The sequence below is a fragment of the Schistocerca piceifrons genome, chromosome X (genome assembly GCF_021461385.2).
Source record: "Schistocerca piceifrons isolate TAMUIC-IGC-003096 chromosome X, iqSchPice1.1, whole genome shotgun sequence".
Lineage (NCBI taxonomy): Eukaryota > Metazoa > Arthropoda > Insecta > Orthoptera > Acrididae > Schistocerca > Schistocerca piceifrons.
Window position 1 is genome coordinate 21284413 of NC_060149.1, and position 17986 is coordinate 21302398.

Sequence of the window (17986 nt, forward strand, 5' to 3'; positions counted from 1 at the left end):
AGGATATTTTCTCATATGCTATTTTTTAGTGGTAGTGGAACTTTAGTATCAGAAGAATTATTTGCAGCAAAACTATGTTTTCTGTGCTCTAGAAATATTTGTAGTAGAAAAAAATGGCAAACTGGAAAGCTAACAGTAGCACATCCAGTGGCTGGACTCTTGGTGGAAGGTAAGGCTACAATTCCAGATATAGCAGATGTGGTCTGCTCTGAGGTAAGATCCATACTCCAAATGAAAAACATTCCAAAATAATTATCTGTTTTATAGAATTTGGTGCTTTAAAAATGTCCATGTCTGACTATGGAAAGCTGATGTGAGAGTTGGAAGGATAAATTGTCTGTTATGACTGACAAACTAGAACAGTATCATAAATGAAATAGCTTGCATTTGTAGAGCACAGCAGTAAACGAGGAGGAAGACACTGACAACCTGCACATATAGGCTGTGCATTGCATACTAGGTGTGAAAGAAAGCATGGTGAACATTGACAGAAACCATCAAGTGGGACAAAGAGTACCAAATGCAATCAATAATTACAAAATTCATCTCATATTGAAAGAGGGCAGAGTTTTTATCAGAAGTAGCAAAGGCAGGGTTAATGATGAGAGAACATGTGAAATGACCAGCTGAAGTTTTTAAGAATACCCAATCCCATTTCAACCTCCAGAGCATATAAAAACCGAATTGTTGAACAGTTATCAAGACCACAGATGGAAGAAAGACAATTAAAAACTTGATTGAACTGAATAACATGACAACTAGTTGAGCCAAACTGTAAACTTAACATTATTTGCCTTCGTTTGCTAACAAACAAAGGTAACTTCCCATATTATTTTAAATGATATTTTGCATTTATTTAAGTCTATAATTTTTATGTACTTGCACCTTCTTGTTTTGTTCTTATTATATTATACTTAATTGCATTTACTTAATTTCAGTTACTACTAATGCCACTAACATTTTTTTGCATTATAATACTCTATCTCTTTGTAATAGTATCACTTTGATCATCACTCTCTTCCTTACTCACATGTCGTCTAGGTTATCCTTGTTCATTATAAAAATTACAACCATTGTCACTATAGTGATTTATAACAGTATTGTAGCTTCCTATGCTGGTCCCACAAGTATCAGGTTTATTTTTTTCCAGTGCCAGCATCGCTCCTTTAAATCATCCCTGTTTTCCTTTCTGCTTTGAACTGTAAATCTACTAATTACATTAATTTCTTTCTATTCCTTCAATATTACTGCTTCATGGTCAAGAGTTAATTGTTTCACACTCATCATTATCTCAGCAATATCTCCTCAGAATGAGTGTTCCTCTTCTATTCCTGAACCTCTGTAATTTCAGAGAACCATAACTGTGATCTTCCTTCCTTCAGTGGCTGTAAGTAAGAATCTCATCAGGCACATGAACCTCTGGTATCCCCAAATTATGCCTTTTCTCAGGAATTCGAGTCATTGTCCCTTGCCACAGGTAGGTGAAGACTTGTAAAATGGATTCCAAACAGCTGCCCAGAAGCATTCATCAGAGATGTTAGTAGTGAACTGTAATGTCCAATCCTTCCCCGCACATTCTGAAGAATTCAGCCTTCTTTTCCATCAACTCAACTTTCATGTAATCTTCCTGTCTGAAGAATGACAAAAGTTACGCGTATCCTCTGTATCAGTCCATCTCGAGAGACATATGTTTATTAGAAGTGCTGACAGGCCAGACAAGTATGGTGGAGATGTTAATGCATCTATGTAATTGAACTTTAGAACTCAAAGTCTTAGACATATTTAACCCTAATGAAGAAAGATAACCAGAATTCATGTTCCTGTAAATGGGTTTACAGAGCCAGAAGTGCTTACTTGGTGTCATTCCCTGTTGGTACAATGTTCACTTCAGTGTCACTAGAAGCACATAATTGTAATGGGAGAAATGGACATAGATTTGCTGAGAGACATTCCCTCCACAGTAAACCTAAGAAGACTGTTTAGTAGCACCAAAATGAATATTGTTCCATTATGACCTACACACACACACACACACACACACACACACACACACACACACACACACACACACACACAAATACATCACACTGTGCCACTAAGCTTGTAATACTCTTATAGATGTCATTGAAATAAAAAAAGTGATTAGATTAGATTAGATTAATACTAGTTCCATGGATCATGAAACGATACTTCGTAATGATGTGGAACGAGTCAAATTTTCTAATACATGACATAATTAGGTTAATTTAACAACATACTTAAGTTAATATAACAACTTTATTTTTTGTGTGTTTTTGTTTTTCTTTATTTTTTATTTTTATTTTTTTATTTTTTAAATATTTTTTCTTTTTTTTTCTTAATTTATATCTAAAAATTCCTCTATGGAGTAGAAGGAGTTGTCATTCAGAAATTCTTTTAATTTCTTCTTAAATACTTGTTTGTTATCTGTCAGACTTTTGATACTATTTGGTAAGTGACCAAAGACTTTAGTGCCAGTATAATTCACCCCTTTCCGTGCCAAAGTTAGGTTTAATCTTGAATAGTGAAGATCATCCTTTCTCCTAGTATTGTAGTTATGCACACTGCTATTACTTTTGAATTGGGTTTGGTTGTTAATAACAAATTTCATAAGAGAGTATATATACTGAGAAGCTACTGTGAATATGTATTATTTTCCCAGGCACATACATTCTGTAGATACGTTGTAGTGCTGGCAACGTCAGTGGGTGCGCGCCACATACAGACCAGTAGATATAAACTACACACGAGAGTTATAGGAGTTTGTGAAAGCGCATTATAGAGGAGTTAGTGTTGAAACATAGTACGCATTTCTAGTAAGGAATATGAACGTAAATTAAGACTGTTTTAATACAGCTCAATGAGTAGAAGGCAAATGATATTTAAAGTATTCAGTTTTCTGGCGACCCGGGCAACGTCGCGGTGTAAATGATCGCCGTTTGTTGGCGCCTTCTCATTATCTCAATAAAGAAGTAAGGAAAATAAAGGGTGTTCCAAAACGATCTTTACAACTTTGATCATAGATATTTCTCGAAACGTGTTAAAAGGTGATGGTTCATTTATATGTACATAAATGTAAAGGGCAGCCTCTGATATTAAATTTTAAAAACCAAGCAAAAATTGATATGATAACCGAAAAGTCCGAAAGAGAAAGTAAATAAAATAGCTCAAACCCGGAAACTGAGTGTAAAATTCATATAACGGCTGCAACCGAGTGAAGAAACCGACTGCAGGGAAAAACAATCGACTGACCAATCGATTGTTGAAAACAGCTAGTTGTTCTTCCAACTCTTCCACGTGCTGTCAGCGAACACTTGTTTTCCGAGTACCATTATTGATATTACTGAAGTGTGTAACTGAGTAGTGTGACCGAATCATGTGTCGTGAAGTGTCAATTTTTTTCTGAAATAATAGTGTATTAGAGACTGCAGTGAATCGCAGGCTAACATTATTTTGGCAAACCTGAGCGTAGGGCCAAAAACTCTCGTAAGGAATCTGAAGCTTTCGCTATATAATTTGAACTGTCACAGGCATGTGCATCTAGAGTCTACAATTTCGACAACACAAAACAATTGGTAAGAGTCATAGGTTCTTAATTTTAAGTAACACTTCCTTCATGTTACTGAGATTTTTTACTAGTAGTTATTAGTTTAATTATGTAGGATTAGCGCTATTATGTTTAATCGATAACTAATGATAAGAATACGACTGCTGGAAAATATAAAATGTGAGGTCAATTTTTAAAGACGCCATTTGTCTATAAGCAGGTAAAATATTTTCTGCACAAACCAGCATTATTTAATTATTTTGTACTGAAAAATAACACTTTATTGTTGTATTTTTTTACTAAAGCTGGCCATACGTATTTTTGGTATTAATAATATCAACCAAATTTGTAAGACGTGAGATGGTGGTTGTTTATTCTTTGACTGAGAACACAACTGTGTATACTGTAATGACATTTGTTTAATGTTGCAAACTTTTCAGAGATATATATGCTTTTACACAGTTTACAATGTGACAATGTTAAGATAGTTGTGAAAATGACGCATCTTGTCCTCTGAAATTTAACTAATCCTAAACACAACAATATTAAATTTTAACTAGAAGTTTCTTTACAGAATTATTCTTACAATTACGTTATGATGTTGGTTAGTACTACGATAAATCATCCGAGTCCGTTTCAAAGTTCGGTTCTATTTAGGATGACAATCAAGTCTACGGAGTATGGTTCGTTTTGTGACAAGTTTAGCAAAAGATTACCCAAGGTCACTCGAGTTTACAGTGGACACAAGCTGGTGAACCAACAAGTTTACACTCTTGCATGCGGTTATTTACCTTTGCTATGATGAGCTACCATATGCATGGCCGCTCTCTACCTCTGAAATTCCTATAAAAGCTTATTAAACCTTTGCTGATTTTTCCCCTATGTTTCTCGTTGTGAGAGAAAATAAGTACTCATTCCTAGTCTTGGAATATAGCAATATACACGCACATGGCTGGAGCAGCATGCATATTATAATGCCCTCTCAGTTCTCTCAAGCACAATTAACTAACTGGCTGGTTCGTTTCTCTGCTGTTGGAGCTAAACGACGCTACAGCTAATTGTTAGCTGGACGTCAGCTGCTGTGAACGCAGTGTTCATACAAATTTCTCCTCTGCGTCGTACAGAGCGTTATGCGCCACATTCTGCACTTGACGCCTGGTCAGAGAAGAGTCCTCGAAAATTTCCGTCTTGTCTTTCTCGCGGCCGAACTGTCTCCCCACCTGGGTTCTTTCATTCTCCGTGTCACGGCTTTTTTCGACCAATAGGGTCTGAGTCACCTGGTCAGTCTGTCGTTGACTCCCGCCTTGGGATGCGTCCTAAGTGCTTTCCGTGGTACCCCCTGTGGTGTGGCCTTCTCCTCTCCTCATAATTGCTTCCAAATCAAAACGTTTACTCTCGCTGGTTGTCTCACCTTCTGCTTATAGACATGCATTACATGAGCAGTGTGTTAATACCATCGATTGAGTATCATCCCTTTTGCATTACATATTTACAGGCAAATTTGCTCAATACCGTCAAATTAAGTTAGGTGTCATATTCACCTTCCCATTACGATATATAAAGCTTTTATGTAAGGTGCGAAATTGACCTTTATTTATTCTGTCGCCTTGCAAATTATTCAAAACTTTCTTTCTCAACAAGATCTACCAACTTTCAGTGATAGTCTATAAACATGTGAGAGCATTTCAGAAGTTTCTAAAAGCTTTTCAGAGCACTAGAAGAAAGCTTATAGGCCGGCAGTAAATAATGTGATGCAGAATCTTTCCTGGTTTTGTTGACTGCAACCGACTGATGGCGGCACATGGTGGAACCAACCAACGACCTTCACTGACATAGATTGCTAATGTCGTGCTAAATTTTGAAGCCTTTCTGTAGGAACATTTCAAACAAAACTTCCAGGCAAAGGCCACTAAATTAAGAGAAACTTAGATTTTATGTATCTTTGGACTCATAAATACCGTTCACAGTCCAGTTTCACAACAAACAAGAGTTACAGTGTGTAAACTGTATCTTGACAGTCCTGAATTAGTAAAAGGCGGGAGACAGCAGTCCCTTGTTCTGGGCTGCTGGTAACATTACGTAGCTGGAACACTGTCTGAAGAAGCTATTGTTGTCGACTTTCTTACTCTTTACTGCTTCATTGTTCTGATTCTTTTTTCCTTGTCATTACTGTACGGAATTGCTGGAGTTAGTACCTTCATTAAGCATGTCAATACACAAGACCATTTCAATACTGTTTACCGAGGACGCCCATACGAATGCTTGTAGGAGGAGGGAGCAAGACGGAGGGATATGGGGTAGTGTTAATGTTTTGGAAGACAAATTGTGACTTTTTAGTGGTCATAACAAATTTAAATTTTTTATATATGTAAATAACGCTATATACTTTTGTGTTGAGCCACTTGTACGTAATACTGATATTTAAAGCATATTTAATTCACAGGAAGAAAGATCAGAAAGGACTGAAACATATTATGACTCATATGACATAGGAAGAGCTGTTAAAGGCGTCTTACTTAATCATGAGAAGTTTAAGTTTTTAAAGAATACTTGGAAGCCTCCTGCAAACTTTTCTTTTCCTACTCAATTAGAAGGGAAGCAAAACCGAAGATTTAAGCATGAATGGATGAGCCAGTACAACTGGCTTTCATACAGTAGAATGTTACGTGGTGGATTTTGTACTGCATGTGTTCTGTTTTCTTCTTCAGGTGCTGGAATCGGCTCCCAGGTACTTATTACAGCTTTCGATTATTCTAAATAACTGAAACCTTTAACTGGCTTAGTAAAAAACATAAATATCTTGGAGGTGTCGTTTTTAAATGGAAACACTTCAGATACAAAAACATAATTATTCAAATAGTTTTCAGGGTGCTTTCTCAGCAAAAATTTCTATGTTGCTAACATTTCGAGTGCTTGCAAGATTTGGTGTTTGCACTATTTTTTCTTTACTTCATTCTTTGGCTAAGACATTTTTAATTTATTTTTATAGGCGTTGAAAACACTGGCAAAAGAACCATTGGCCAAATACAAGAAGGCTACGGAAGATCTTCGTGATCGTGAAAACATAAAATATCACAAATTTTCCATGGAGAAGGCTATAGAGTTCACCAAATCTATGGAATCAAGTAGAAAAAGTATTGCCGTTGTCCTCGATACCAAGAAATCTTCAGTTATTGAAGAAATCCGGAAACGCTTGAGGCGTATTATAAAGACTATAGTCCTGTGTGCTAGAAATAACCTACCTTTACGAGGACATCGTGATCATGGTTTAATTCCTCAGCTAAAAGAGGAAAAAACTGATGATCTTCTGGAGGGAAGGCACGGAGTGTTTGAGTCTTTTGGCTTTTCGTGTGGATGCTGGAGATGAAGATTTAAAACATCATTTCAGTACATGTGGCCGAAACAGTTCTATGATAAGTAACACAGTCCAAAAAGAAAGTCATACATTGCATTGGTGACGCTATTCGCTCCTCAATATCGAGGGATGTGTAAAAGGCTAATTTTTTTAGCATTGTATGTGATGAAACAACTGATGTCACCACTAAGGAACAGATGACATTTTGTATTAGGTACACTGACATAGAGACCTTTGTTACCAAAGAAGACTTTCTGGGTTTTACTGAGCATAAATCAACTACTGGCACTTCGATTGCAGAAGCCATCGATGAAGAACTCAAGACACTGGGGCTGAGCTATCAATATCTTTGTGGTCAGGGCTATAATGGTGGCTCAAACATGGCTGGGAGATTTAAAGCAGTTCAAGCTCTTATTTTAAGTAAACAATCGTTGGCTATTTATACCCACTGTTTTAGCCACTCTTTGAACTAGTGCATTTCTAAGTCTTGTGATACTCCAATAGTTAGAAATATGATGGGAATTGTAGGATCAGTTTCAGCAGTCTTGTCTGCCTCTGCAAACAGAAAAAGTTCCCCAGAGGAAGTTATATCTCGACTACCGTTCACAGAGTCAAAGAAAACAAAGTTAAAGGCAATGTGTCCAACAAGATTGGTGGAAAGACACGATACCCTTATTACTTTCAAGGAGCTATTTGTCCCACTCGTGACCTTGCTTGACGAACTTTCAAGTAGTCGTGAAACCAACGCAGAAACGGCTAGTAAAGCTTGTATGTTTAGTTCTGCTGTCGGAAGAGGAGACTTCGTAGTAGCGTTAGCAACTGCAGCATATTACTTCTCTTTAAGACTACGCGAACAGCTCCAAAGTCCTAAAATGGATTTAACAACTACCTTAAATCATGTCAATGATGTGCTTGAGATGGTCAACAATAGAAGGACGGAATCGGAAATAGAATTCGGAAGTATTTTTGAAGACGCTGTTAAACTGGCAGAAGATATTGGAAGTGTAATAGCAATGCCAAGAACTATTTCAACACAAACCAAAAGAGACAACGTTCCTGCTTCAAACGCTGAGGAATACTTCAGGTGAACAGTATTTTTACCTGTTGTGGATCGTTTTATTGCCGAGCTAGAAACAAGATTTCCCCAAGATTTTCGCACCATATTACCACTTGAAGGACTTATTCCTGCATAGTGTTTAAAATACAGAGAGGATGAAGTGATCCAGACATCCGAGAAATATGAACAGTTTTTGGAGAGTTCTTCGCTATTAATGAAAGGAGAACTGAAACTATGGAAGAAAAAGTGGGCTGATGAAAGTAAAAGACCTGAAACAGTAACTGAAGCATTAAAGAACTGCGACAAGCAGTTTTTCTCAAATGTATATGTTTTACTCCAAATATTTGGGACTATTCCTGTCACCACAAGCACTCCTGAACGAAGCTTCTCTACTTTGAGACGAATAAAGACTTATTTGCGTAACACAATGGGGCAGGTGAGACTAAATGGACTGGCTCTTGCAAATTTTCACAAAAAAAGAGATATGGACATTGAAAATCTCATTGACATACTCACTAAAAAGAAACAGAGGCGAATGAGCATGACAAATTGGGTAGAAGACTGAAATATAATGAAAACTTATTTGTTGTAAGTTGTCCTTTTTCATGGTTTATGTAATTTATAAAATCTCCCATGAGAAAGTAAGTTTCTTTTACGTTGAACTCCAAAACAGTTAGCAAAAACTATTTTAAGCAACACCTAAGTTTACCAATTTGTCAGCGACGACCCCAACTCTCCTTTTGTTAGGTGATATTCCACTCCCCCAATCCCCCCCCCTTCCCCAATCAGCCCCCCCACCTTGAACGACTTCTAGAACCACCCCTGCTCGTAATCCTTGAATGCGATGCACTCCCCCTTGCCTTCTGTATCCTCCTCCCGTTCCCCATACGGATCCTGTATGACCTAATCCCCTTCCCACATCTTCTCCTTTTCCTTGAACACATCCACACCCTGTATGTCGTCTGCAGACTCGATCCCCTCCCCCCTCAACCCCTGGTGTCTTCTGTCCTGTCTACCCCCATCCCATTGCCGCGCCTTTACCATGGTGTCCTGCTCTCTATCCACCTACACATTCTCCACCTTCTCTCTCAATGCAACTTCCAGCACCTAACCCTCATGGATGATGAACTTCGTCCTTATATCTACCCCTCCTACCAACTCTAACCCCATCGTTCCCATCCCCATCCTCGGGGCTCCCTCTCCCCTTCCCCTGAGTGGTGTTTTCCTCCCTCCTCCACCACCTCCCTTTTCCGCGTCTCTGCACTCCCTCCTGACTCGCATTCCCTCTCTACCTCCCACCCCGCCCACCTCTTGCCCCTTTGTGCGACCCCGACCCCCTTGCTTTCCCTCCCACCCTTTCCAGCCTCCCTCCCCCTCTGCCCCCTCCTGTCCTCTCTTTTCCCTCTTCTCACGTCTCCCCTCCCTCGGCAGGTCCCTCCTGGTAGTTTTTACTCTTCATCCTGTGTGCTTTGTCTCGTGCAGTGTCGTCTTTCTGGAGTGTTTTAATACTGTGGCCAGCTTTTAACTTGTGCGTGGACTTTTTTACGTGCTACGCTAATCGCCCACTGCGTTTTTTAAACTTTCTGTGGACTATTTTAACCGTCTCCATGAAATTCTTCGTGTACATGTATATTTTAACCTCCAATGTCTCTCCTTACTATGTTCTCATGTCCCCCTATATCGCTTTTTATATGTCTCCTTTTCCTCTTTTTATTAAATGTATCACTTGGCTGAAGAGCGGCGGATTGCTCCAATGCAAGTCCTTTCCTGTCCATATAGGGCAGGGGCAGGAAATCATAATAAAAATTATGCTAACAGACAGACTTTTAGCGTATCCTGGAATTTTTGTGACATATTTAAACACATTCTTCATCATAAAAGCTAAAACTGCAGGATAATTTAAAAAGCAGGTAATGGATAAGGCTCTGATGAGTATTTTAATGCGTATTACACACATATATAGTACATAAACTACTAAAAATGGATGCTAGTGTCTACTACGTAACTTTTACCAAGTGTGTAACAACTGCACTCCCAAGATGTATATTTTTCCGACAGTACAATACGCATTTAAATTATTTGTTTGTCTTTTCAAATATTGCATTAGTACTGATCCAAATATCAACTTGTAACTGTAAGATCAGTGCTTTCCACTGTTTTCACTTGCACAAAATCAACCTTAAAACACGCAACCTTCCAACCTAACCTAGACCTCGGGCTACGCTACAGGTTAGTCTGTCATCACAAACAACATTGAAGGCGGGAGGGGTGGACGGATCAGTATCACACTCTAGCAAGTCTTTTATCACTAAATACATGGCAGAAATTTTGGGATATGGGATGAAAGGTGAGAATGGAATTCACATTATTTACTCACGGTGCAGTTCACATTAATCTGTTATCCCTTTCAAATCACATAATGACTTCAATGACACACTGTACCAGTATTCATGAATTATCGCTATATCGTGTGACTGACAATGTGGCTCTGATACTTGAGAACGTAACAACGTCGTTAGAATTCGTATTCTAAACATGAACTTTTATGGTACTGTGGTAATTTGTTTTATGATTCTCAACATCACACTGTCAATATTTTCACATTTGTTCCATTAATATAAAATTAAAGCCAAAGGAAGAAGAGTTTTGTTGAGATGAAATTTTGTCTGTGAGTCATGTATCATGTAACAACAAAGGAATACTCGTTGGTAATATAAATAATACCATTTTAGGTAACTTTTTGTCAGTTGGGCTACTGAAACGTTACATTAGGCCCTCACAAATAATCGCCTACACAGGCAAGAACATATTTCTCGGTTGCACTGACACAGTTCACTTCTTTCTTGCGACTAATGACAGTGCAACATCTACGGTGATAAATCGCAGAAATTGCATAACATGTAGAAATCTCGCAAGTCACAGAAAGTTGTGAATTCGTTAACTGAGATTTTTAACTACGACAAGTCGCAATTACCGAAAAGTAGCATTCACAGAAATGAGTGATATCGGAAAATCGCAGATTAGCCCATTCCTACACTGGCAGCTGAGGACAAGTTATTCACTTACTCATTCGCATCACTGGACAAGATATCAGTCGTAGAGTAGTGGCGATTCGTGAATGAGTCGTTCATTTGAACGGCTCTAAATAAAGAATCGTAGGAATCGAATCGTGACACGGACGAATCGTCGTTACGACCGCCAGATGGCAGTCAAGTGGAGGATGCGTGTGAACAAGGGAAGCTCGGAACGAATAACGAAGTTCGTGGGCCGTAATATTACTCGTGAAAACCAAGCTGACACTTGGCGGTGTCGTCTTCTCACCTAAATAGTAGTGACAGCGGCAGGTTCTCAGACAAATTAAAAGCAAAATAAATATGCTTTGTATTTAGAAGAAATGAAAGTTAAGCTAAGTTTGCCTTGTGGGAGGGCTGTCAGCTGCATTATGAATTACAAGGGTGATCTGGACTTGGAAAGACATCTTCGCATAGAAAAACATAGGATGATATGAGCCAAACCACGTCTGCCTCACTGCTAGATTTTGTTACTATAAAACAGACGTCTGTAGTTAGATACGTTCAAGCCACGCAAACAAACTGGCATACCACGTAATTTTGCACCACCTTTCGCACAAATCGACTCCTCTTTCCTTGCATACTGAAATAAAACAATACATGCAATCAAATCAAACGTGACCTTTCATCAATTAAGGCATTACACGTATAGATCGAGAATCACACTTGTAACGTCATATGCGTATTTACTCATAAATAAACTATTTCTGGCATATCTTATCACGACAGTTGGATTCTAACCCTATTGACAATTTCAGACATGTCCTGCCATCTGTAAGATGTAGAACATTTTGCGTTCCGTAAGAATCGTGAACGAATAGATTCGAAATGTGATACTAAATCGTAGAAATCGAATCCTGTTGCGTAACTCTACCAACGGCGATTACCAATGTTAAATTTCTACAATTGAGAGGATGATGTCATCCTCCTTCAAAAATTAAGTTCCCAACAGCTCCCCCAAACAAAACGTTCAGGTTAAGCCGTTGGATGTTATATCCATAGCCATACATACAATTTTTTTTTTCTTTATTGTATTTCAATTCCCCATCGGGGCGGGCTGGCAGCAGCATATGCGCTGCTCTTCAGCCGAAAGACATAGAACAAAACAATAGAAGACATTTAAAAACAGCAAAGGAGAGAAGAAGGCGAACATAGATATAAAAAAGGGAGAACATCATGGAAGGCAATATACAAGAAACAGGGTGACTGTAAAATGGAGATAAAAAAACTGTTTAAAAGTAGCACACACAAAAAGCCACACACTGCGACGATTAAAAGAACACAAGGCACAGTATGACTGGAGCATAAAGGTGTTGACGGATGGCATAGCACACAACGTAACACTGACGGCGAACCTCAAGGCAGTACACAATTAAAATCACACCTCTTGACGCACACGAGAAACAGCACGAAACACAACACTGACGTGGCACACTGATGATGATCAATACAGAGGATCTGCCAGGTTCAAGGAGATGAGGGAGACCTGAAGAAGGGAGGGAGGGGAAGAGATGGGGGAGGGGAATGGGGGGCGCTCAGAAGAGGGCCAGGTAGGGAGGGATGTGGGAAGGAGAGAGGCAAGTATGGGGTGCAGGGTCTCAGGGGAGGTGGGGATGGAGGAAAATCCGCTCTGGGAGAAGGAGGAAAGAGGAGAAGGGGGCCCTGGGGAGGGGGGGGGGAACAAGGCCGGGTTATAGTTGGAAGGAAGGGTATATGTCACGGCGAAGTTCGTCATCCGGGAGGGGGAGGCGTTGGAAATTGCCCTGATGAAGGAGATGGAGGGTGTGGAGGTGGAGAGAGGGAGGGATACAGCGATAGAGGCGCGGCAACGGGCGGGGGGTGGAGAGGAAGGAGGAAACCAGAGGGTGGGGGGGATCAACCCTGCGAACAATGTAAAGGATGCGGAGATGTTGGAGGAACAAGAGGAGGTGGGGAAGGGGATCAGTTCATACAGGAGCCGTGTGGGGGAAGGAAGGCGGATACGGAAGGCAAGGCGGAGCGCATGGCGTTCAAGGATTTGGAGAGCCTTGTAAAAGCGGGTGGGGGCGGAGATCCAGGCGACGCTGGCATAACAGAGGATAGGACGGATGAGGGATTTGTAGGTGTGGAGGATGGTGGAAGGATGCAATCCCCATGTCCGGCCGGACAGGAGTTTCAGCAGGCGGAGGTGGGAATGGGCTTTCTGCTGGATGGTCAGGAGAGGCCAAGGTATTTCAGGGTGGGGGTGAGTTGGATAGGACGACCATAAAGGGTGAGGTAGAAATCTTGGAGGCGAAAGGAGCGAGTGGTACGGCCTATGATGATTGCCTGGGTTTTGGAGGGGTTGAGACGGAGGAGCCACTGGTTACACCAAGTGGTGAACTGGTTAAGGTGGGTTTGGAGGGTACGTTGAGACCGTTGAAGGGTAGGATAGAGAGCCAGGAAGGCGGTGTCATCAGCATATTGGAGAAGATGAACTGGTGGGGGTGGCTTGGGCATATCAGCTGTATACAAGAGTAAAGGGGAGGGGAGAGGACAGAACCCTGGGGGACGCCAGCCGTGGGATAAAAGATACGGGAGTTGGTGTTGTGGAGGGTGGCATAGGAAGGATGGTGCGAGAGGAAGGAAGCGACCAGACGGACAAAGTTGATAGGCAGGGCATAGGTTTGGAGTTTAAAGAGGAGACCGGGATGCCATACACGGTCATAGGCATTTTGGAGGTCAAGGGAAACAAAAATGGCGGAGCGATGGGAGTTGAGCTGGAGGGACAGAAGGTGAAACAAGGTTGAGGAGTTGGTCGTCAGCAGAGAGGGAGGGTCGGAAGCCACACTGGGTAAGGGGGAGGAGGTGGTGTTGAGCAAGGTGCCGATGGATACGGTGGGAGAGGATGGATTCAAGGACCTTACTGAAGACGGAGGTGAGGCAGATGGGACGATAGGAAGAGGCGGCAGAAGTCGGTTTGTTGGGTTTGAGGAAGAGGAGGACGCGGGAGGTCTTCCACAGGTCAGGGTAGAAGCCAGTAGAGAGGATGACATTATAGAGATGGGCGAGGACAGTTAGGAAGGAATAGGGACTTTCTCGAAGGTGACGGTAGGTGACACAGTCGTGACCAGGGGCCGTGTTGCGTTTGGACTGGAGGAGAAGTTTAATGTCTTGTGCTGTGATGGGAGTGTTGACGTCGGAGGGGGGCAACTGCCCCAAGTACTGGAGACTAGGAGCAAGTGGAGCGACTGAGGTATCAGCACGTTCCATGACAGTGGGGAAAAGAGAATAATCAAAGTGGGAATCATCGGGGATGGAGAAGACCTCGGAAAGGTGGGAAGCGAAGTGGTTGGCCTTACTGAGGTTGTCTGGAAGGGGGCGATCGTTATGGAGAAGGGGGTAGTGGGGAGCGGAAAGGGAACCAGTAAGACGATGGAAGGCAGACCAGTACTTGGAGGAGTTGATAGGGAGGGTGGCATTGAGTCGTGTGCTGGTCTGGCGCCAGTCCCGGCGTTTCGTTGCTGTAATAAGGTTCCGTACGTGTCGCTGTATTTGCCGGTGGCGTTGGAGTGTATCCCTGTCACGAGTGCGGAGGAAGGAGCGATAGAGGCGGCGCGATTCACGGAGGAGGAGGACAGCCCGCGGAGGGAGAGTGGGACGGTGTGGGTGGATGGTTTTAGTAGGAACATGGGCCTCCACGGCGTCAGTAATTAGCGTCTGAAGGAAGGACGAGGTGCGGATGGTGTCGTCAGGATGGCGATAGGTAAGAGGGTGGCTTTCGACCTGGGTGGAGATGGAGTCCCAGTAGGCATCCCAGTTGGCACGGCGATAGTCATGGACGACCTTGGGAGGGGGTACAGGTTGCGGAGCTGGAGGGGGGTGGTTTGCAGACGTTATGGTGAGAAGGACAGGGAGGTGATCGCTACCTGTGGGGTCAAGGACGGCGACAGTGATACGCCCAAGGAGGTTGGCGGAGGCAATGACAACATCGGGGGTGGTGTTACTTTCGGGTCGGGTGTGCTGGGGAATGGGAACAAGGTCACCCTGGATTGTGGAGAGGAACTGATGCCACCGCCGAAGCGCAGCAGGAGTGCGGCTATGGATGTTGAGGTCGGCGGCAATCACATAGGTGGAGAAGGTGCGGTCAATGTGGAAGATGAAGTCATAAGGAAGAGGAGCAGTGGAGTGGACATAGATGGTGGCACAGGTAATGGTGAGGGAGGGGAAGAAGACGCTAAGGATAAGGTGTTCAGTGGGGTCATTGAAGAGAGGTTGTGGCCGGACGGGGATATGCTTAAGGTGGCCAATCGCGACTCCACCCTGCGCACGAGGACCAGGAGCATCATTGCGGTGGAGGATATAGGGGGAGGTGCGGATAGAATGGTGGGGCTGGAGAAAGGTTTCGTTCAAGAGGAAGGTGTCGACCTGGTGGTGGGAGAGGGTGTGCATGAGGAGGTATTTGTTGGAGCGGAAGGAGCGAATGTTCTGGAAGAGGATGCAAGACTCGTGCCGCGCCATGACGGGAAGGAGGGGGGGAAAAGAAGGAAGGGAAGAGACTTAAACTAGGGTGTCGAGGCGGGTGAAGGTGAAGTGGGCTTGGTTGTGGGAGTAATTGGCGAAGGTGTTCAGGTGGAAAACAGAGCGAGCAGCAAGGGATATTTGTTGGAAGGTGTGCGGGCGCTGAAAAGGGTGAATGTTTTGGAGTACAACGGTAATGAACCGGATGATGTCCTCGGCCGTGGGGGGTGGACGGAGGGAATTGTTAGGATGGACAGGAGGATCGACGGGACGAACTGGGACTGTAAGTTGAGGGGTGGCTGGAGGGGGTTTAGCTTTACACTTGTGGGAGTATGTGGGATGGGGGCCATTGCAGGTATTACAGGAAGGAGGAGCAGCGAGGTTGGGGCAGTTCTTGAGAAAGTGGGAGGCCTTGCAATGGGGACAGGTGGGGGGGTTTTTGCAGTTGGGAGTCAGGTGGTCATTGTACATCAGGCACCGTTGGCAACGGTAGGATTGGGGAGGGGATTTGGAGGATTCAACAGGGTGGCGACGGTGGTATATCAGGGCACCCTGGGTGAGGAGATGGTCTATGGACGGGGCGGACTCTGAGAATACCCGCATGAGGTAGGTGGGACCAGAGGCATTGTGGATACGGCGGGCAGAGCGGATTTCCAAGTCCGGGTGGGAGTTCAGTTCTACCAACACTTCATCCTCTGTGATCACCGGGCTGAGCTTGGTGATCACAGCGGTGTAGGTGGGGGGGGCGACGGGGAGGCTGGGGCTGACGAGGAGTGGAAGCGGAAAGGAAGGGTGTCAGAGAGGCGTGGGGGCCAAACATAACTCGTGGGAGTTTTCGCAGGAGGTCTGTGTGAAATGATGGGGACGGGGACTTGATAAGGACTGAGTCCCAGCGGGGAATGAGTTGGGAGATGGGAGCACCAGGTAAGTACTTTCGTATTTCCTTGGTGAGGGTACGAGCGTCGAGGAACTTAGGATCGGGAGTTGACAGGACAAAGGTGTGGAGGGTGGGGGCCAAGGTAGGGGTGGCAGGAGGAGGGGTGGTGTCCATGGTGACGGCAGGGGGAGGGGGAGGTGGCGTTGATTTTTTGTGGGAAGTGGCGGGAGCAGAGTCGGTAAAGACGCGCTTTTGGGGTTTTTTGGAGACTGGAGGCTGGGAGGAGGGGAGAAGGACGGGGAGGAGAGGGAGGTGGCGGGTGGCAGATCCCTGTGGCATAGTGGAGGCACCGGGAGAAGCAGCTGGTTCAGTGGTGGCGATGGTGGCTCGGCGCAACGTGATGCGTGTGGGAGATGCAGAAGACGATGCGACGGGGTCGGTGAGAGAGGGGAAGCCAATCACCCGAGGGGCGGCAGCAGAGGCGGCAACAGAGGCGTACGTGAGGGCGGGGGTAGTAGTGGGAGCTGTTGAGGGTGTGGAGGCTGGAGGAAGGGTGTAGAGGTGTGGGTATACAGCAGGGAAGGAGATAGGGAGGTGGGTAAGTGGAGGAAGGGAAGGGGAGGTGGAAGGAGGGAGGGCAGAGGCGGCACTCCAGGAAGTGACTGTGGGAGAGGGGGAGGGGGAGGTGTAGATGACGGTGGAGGTGGGAGTACTCATTGCAGACGAACGGCGACGGACAGACGGACGTGCAGCAGGCGGCGTCGGCGTCGGCAATGGGCAGCGGCTAACAGCAGGCGGCGTCGGCGTCGGCGGCGAACAGACGGACGAACAGCAGGCGGCGGCGGCGGCGGCGGCGGCGGCAGCGGTTGCGACGACGGCGATGGACAGCCAGCAGGCGGACGGACAGACCGACGAACGAACGAACGAACAGCGACAGCAACGGGCAGACAGACAGACAGACAGACACACACAATCTTCGAAGACGGAGATTCCACCCTGAGAGTAGCCCAGGCTTTGCAATCTGACGCTTTCGAAGGAGGGGATCCAACCCTCTAGATGACATACAATTTTTTTTTTATTTTTTTTTTTTTACTTTATTGTTATTTTAAAGCCTGTACAACAGGCAGGCTGTCAGCAGCACACTACGCTGCTCTTCAGCCATAGAATATATAAGCAGAAAAAACAGGAGAAGACACATAAGTTACAGAATGTGGGCAATAAAACAGGAGACACATAGAGACAAACACGGAGCCGTTCACACTCGTCGATAATCCACACTGCTAACTGATGAGACAACGCACAAACACTGAAGATGACGATGGCACTGGTGAACGAGGGAGTGTGACGGGGAACACTAAACACGACGGCACACACTAGACACTGATGGCGATGATCTCCGGCGCGCGAATGTTCACCATGCGTGTGCGAGTCCGGGGACCTGCCAAGAGAGAAGGAGGAGGAAGGGGAGTGGGAGAGGGAGAGAGGAGAGCAGAGATGCCACGGGCAGGGGAGAAAGGGGGGAGGAAGGAAAGGGGAGGGGAAGCCCGGGGGGAAGAGTGGTGGAGGGAGGGGACGGGGGAAA